This window comes from Apis cerana, linkage group LG4 (assembly GCF_029169275.1).
Source record: "Apis cerana isolate GH-2021 linkage group LG4, AcerK_1.0, whole genome shotgun sequence".
NCBI classification, from domain to species: Eukaryota; Metazoa; Arthropoda; class Insecta; order Hymenoptera; family Apidae; genus Apis; species Apis cerana.
In genome coordinates, this window is record NC_083855.1 from 4200225 (window position 1) to 4206273 (window position 6049).

Consider the following 6049-nt stretch of genomic DNA (forward strand, 5'->3'; position numbering starts at 1 on the left):
TAGTTGATAATTTCACGAGATGAGATAGAGAATTTTTCTCTTGCATATTTAAAGAATATTTGGGTTTCCTTGTTATTTTATAATTTTTTACTTAATATTCGATAATTTTTATTTGAACAGTTAATTGCATGCTTTACAAATTTTTTTACAAATAAAATTACATATCGAATGAATAGATTTGACAAATAAATCTTCAATAGTAGTAATTTTCAAAATTTTTTTCTGTTCCCCTTATTATCAAGTTTTTTTTATTTAAATCATATCACGATAAAGTGCATTGGATCAAAACTAATCATATAATAAGATATATTATATATGTATTGAAGATTAGGATTATTTATATATGTTTATATATAAATAGTTTGAAAAAAAAATGATGAAAGCATGTTTAATTAGCGTCCCATATGCCGACTGTAGTCACGTACCAAGAATAAACGTAGACAAGGACAGATAAATAGTGCGAGAAGGATAGAGATAGGTTAAAAATTGTGAAATCAGCGCCATCTTCAGTGTGCCGCAAAGTAAACTATATATAAACAAGGAAAGAGAATAATTGAAGAAAGATGGAGATAGATATAACTTGATTGGTGGCGCCATCTCGCGAGTGTTGAAGGTATTACTTTAAAGTCGGAAAGGTAGAGTAAGAATTGGGAAATGGCGCCATCTCACGAGCGCTAAAAATATTACTTTAAAGTCGGAAAGGTAGAGCAAGAATTGGGAAATGGTGCCATCTATCGAGCGCTGGATGCATTACTTTAAAGTCGGAAAGGTAGAGTAAGAAATGGGAAATGGCGCCATCTCGTGCCCATCGGAGATACTACTGTAAAGTCGGAAAGGTAGAATAAGAATTGAAGAATGGCGCCATCTCTTGAGTAATCTTGGAACTATATTTTTTGATCGTCACAAGATGGCGCTAGGTGTTAGTTTGTACTATATATCTATCCTTTTCTTACTATCTTCTCTCTTTTTCTAAGTTCTGTTTCATTTGCGGCACTCTAGAGATGGCGCTGATTTCAACATTTTTATCCTATCTCTGTCCTTCTCTTACTGTTCCTTTCTTTGTTACACTTACGCAATTTATACGGTCAAGAGATTCCAATATTATAATTTGTTCTTTATTTAGCTTATTAATTAGAAATTTTAACGGAGCTTATTCGATCTAATTTTCATATATCGTAAGTACATATATCAATATAATAATTATATATTATATATTATATATAATTAAAAATTATATATAATTAAAAAAATAATTTCAGATAAGATCTATATAAAATAGATACATAACATAGATGTATGCGTAAGTAATCACGAAAATAGAAAACATTCTATTTCTTTTTTTTTTTTTTGATATCAATATCCCATAATAAGTGGTACAAGTCCTATCAAATGTTACATCTACCTCTGTGATATTAATCGCAATATCTCAGACTTGATAATTATTGATTATGTATTTCTTGAGATGCTAGGTAAATGCTTTTGAAATAATGGCCACAAATTCCTATTCTTTATCATTACGAAGACAATTTTTATGATCTTAAGGGTAATAACTCGCGTAATTTAAATTCCTTCTATCGATCCTTTTTAATAGCTATAAAGAAAAAAATGCTTTAACAATATAAGATTGCATAATTTTTCAATTTTAAGATAGATTAAACGATCCATCTCGTAATGATCTGAAAGTTTTTGAACAATTTAAAGATTATTAAAAAATTTTATGTTTAAAATTTGTAAAGAATTTAATAATTACTTTCTTATGTTCATTATTTTTTTCTATAATATAAAAATTTAATATTTTACTTTTAATATTTTTGTTTTATTAATTTTAAATTATTATTTTTCAGTGCTTTTCATGATGAAAATGGATAAATTTATATATTATAGTCTTGGAAGAATATCTACGACAAATATTTTTCATATTTCGAAAGAAAGATCATATATAATTTATATGGATAAACATGGAAACTAAAGTTTGATTTTTAATGATATAATGATTGAATTACTTACATTTTCTTTTCTAATTTTTAGAAAATTCGAAATAATTCTTTACATCAAGACTTACTATCAAAATATCTTTCACGTTACGAAATTTAGTCTTAAATTCCTGCAGCGTTTAGTCGTCAATATAAAAGAGTGAATTTACTTCGATTCGTAACTGGGAGCTTTAAGGAGGCACCGACTGTTCGTGACGTTGATGTCTCATTACTAGTTTTCGACGACGGAATCTTTAGAAATATATCGATGGTTCCACCTTCGTTATTCGAGAAACGCACCGATAATGGATTATTCAAGTGAATTGCAAACTTTCCTACACATTTGTGACGTAAGAAAATTTTCAGTCCCGACGAACAAATTGTGTCTAACGAACGTTGAAACATCATAGAAAGTTGACGATTAAGACGACGATGAATTTATTGCTGCTTCAGAAACTGTTCGAAGAAGAGATAAATATTTTGAAGTTGCCTATGAAATACTTTATAGATGGTGTTAATTTATCGCAAATCATTTGGTTCTAGAGTCAAAATAAAAAAATGATATGCAAAGATGTGGATTGAAATTTATTTATTAAATTATGAATAATTGAAGTTTGTATTGGACGAAGTGAGAAGTAAACAGAATGAGATTATTCTGTTTATGTAACATTGTCATCGTATTTTCTTTTTTACACTTCTTTCTTTTATATATTAAATAATACGGAATTCTTTCTTTTTTATTGCATTAATTAACATAAAATGCAATTTTTATTTCCTTTTATTTCATTAACTATATTAAATAATACGAATTCCATCTATTTATCTGCTGAACTCTTCACTTATATGAATATATAATATACATAATAAAATATAATATAATTCAAAGTATGTTAATATTCCATACTAAATAATTCATTCAATAATTAATAGGCAATTATTATATTTATAATCAAAATTGTTTCAGAATTTACAATATTTGATATACGTTATGCATTTTAGAAATTCTCCAATAATTCATACGAACCTCTATTAAGGAAACAGAAAAGTCATCAATTAATGATAATGAAACGACGAAAACAATTTAATAATTACCGGAATATTGCCTCATATTATTATCGATTATCTTTTATTCCATACTTCTTTTTTTTTTTAATTTTCAGTTGAAGAATCCCTGTTTCCTCCCCGAAAATTCTTCGCTTCGTTATTTCTCCAATTGCAAATCGATAATAATATCCTTCACGCTCGAGTTATACACATTATATCGGATCAACGATCGGGAAATATTTAAAATGGCCACGATAACAAAATCTCCTGGACCAAATGGCCCGTATTTCATCAAGCGATAATGCAGCAGAAAGTTGGACTCGGGGTTGGAACGGGGAGAGGAGGTTGGACGTCGAGGAGAAGTTCATCGGCTACCATTTGTCTCCGGAAAAGATTAAAACCGTGAAAACCGTCCCGTTTCTTCCAACCAAGAAGGTTGGCTGACCCTCATTTCGTACGATTGACCCTTCCTCCAAGAGAAAAAAAAAGAAAAAAGAGAGAGAGAAAGGGAAGAGAAGGTTCACCCGCGAAGGAGTAAATGTCAGAGTGATAACGACCGACGTAAAAACTCGCCACGATACCTCACGCTCGATTTACTTGTTCGATTTACTAGGTGGAGCTAGATTTCTAAGAGAGACATGGATATATTTTTTTTTTCTTTTATATCGAAGATAACCACGCTTAAATGGAGTTTATCCGCTCGCGCAGTGGGGATGAAGAGGAACGAACTCGGGGGTGCGAACTCGGTCACGAACTCGAGCACGATTGGTTTTCGTTTTGGGACTTCGTTATCGCTCCTCTTCGAGCTCGTATGAAACGGAGCCACCATTTGCTTTTTCGTGGTTTCGCTCGATCGAGTGGCAATGAAGTAGAGAGACACGCAGAAGCTTCAAGGCTTCGCTCGATAAAATACGATTTTATTTAATACTGATTATTAATTTAAATTAGTGGAGGAGGAAATGTGGAATCCTTGGCTGGTAAATTAGAAATTGAATGGATAAAATTAATAATTTGGATGAAGGAAAAGGTATGTTCGTAGTAAATCTTTTTTAATAGTTTAAGCATCGTGATAAATATATCAAGAAAATAGGCTACATCGATGAATAAAAAACGTAATTGAATCTATAACTTACCCAACTTACTTTTCAAATATTAATTCTTTGGATTTTGTACCAATCGAAATATATTTAACTATTCAATTTGAATATCCAAAGGATAGTTATCGTCGAGAGAAAAAGCGATTTATTTAATAATATCAAATTATTTTGATCGATTATTATATTCGAAATTGTATTTCGCATCGTCTTTGAAATAAAACTTGCTCGAAAACGTGATTGCGGCAATAACTTTCGTGCACATCAAACACATTGTTTGTTAAGAGGTGTTTGATTAAATTTTCGAATAAACGGAACGAACCATCTCCTTCCCCCGCCCTGACATTTTTATCGATTAATTCCATCAATCCGCGGCCAAACGGCACCGCTCCAAACGTCACTGCTGCATACCGATCCATCACGTGGTCGCGTTTGTCAATCAACGCGAAAATCGATGTCCTACCTTTGAAAAAATCTTTAAATTTAATCATCCAGAATTTTCCCCGCGTGTTATCTCCGTCCTCTATATCCCATTCATTTACCAGAAAGTTGTCGAGGATGGACTCTGGCTGCGAGAGAAACTTTTACTCGCCAAGTCTGATTAAACGCCTCGAAAGAAGATTTCCAAGAGAATCCTCGATCTCGTGTCTGAGGCAACGAGAAGATAGCAACTGATCTCGTTGGAAGAAAATTCTCGAAAAGATAGGACTGTATCTATAAATGAACATGATGATCACGTGATGATGAATCATTGGAATTGAAGACAGATGCTATTTGATATTGAATAAGGAAAAGTATTCTGTTTAGTTGCAAGTTTTATGCAGATAGAAAGCGAGATTTATACGAATAAATTATATTTCTCGATATCCATTGAAAATTTTAATACATTTACTTCATCTCTTTATTAATGGAAAAATAAATCAACGAATTATTGTTAATATAAGTTATTTCTTTCGAGATTTTGATGGTAGCTTCAAATTTTAAAAATTAATATAAATAAAGTATTCTATCCTGTAAACGAACGATGTTAATTAATATTTATTCTCTTTAAGATTGAGAGCAATAATTTTATAAGAAAATCTTCTTTATTTTTCAGATGGCAAAGACATTGAACTGTCCAAGGAAATCTATCGTATGGATCATTCGATTTCACTTTTCATATCGTCGAGTATCGAACATTAACGAGTCATATATTGATCGTCCTCGTTTCGAAGATGAATTATTAAGAAAAAAAGTGGAGTGGCGTTAACGAGCGTTAACGTCTTAGATGCAATTTATCGATCATTTGATCCTCCTGATCCTTGGTATTTAACCGAGAAGAATCGATTCGTTAAGTTAAATAGCGTGTTCCTCCTTGTAATTCGTTAACGAACCGCCTGCTTGCTTTGTCTGCTTTGAAACGTTAACAGAGCTTCTAATTTACTTTACCGTTACTAAATCTTGTTAAAAAGTAGTATTGAGCCAATTTGTCTCCTCTCCGTTCTCGCATCGTTGATCAAAGAACACACGAACGAATTTGTCCTTCTATCCAAGTGAAATTTCGTTGTTTAGAATTCGTATGGATCTGATGTTCTATTATATATATTTACTAATATTATGAATTTTTATCAACGATATTAAGCAGTGTAAATTATTTGTACGTTAAATACCACGTATGTAGTTTTAAAACAAAGATACTGAAATATAAATTTTGTAAATTAAGAAAGATTATAACTTCCAATTTAAAAAAATTAATTGGTCGAAGAATAAAAAGAATAAAAAGTAAGAGGAACGAGTTGTTCGATTGATGGAAAAAGAAATGACGTTAAATTTTCCAGGAAACTCGAGGAAAAATTTAAACTCCATCTTTAATTTAAATTTCTTCTACAAAGAAACCGTAAAGAAATGAACCTTTATTTCAGAAAAATTCATTAATCCGATACCAAGAACGTTTCTTTT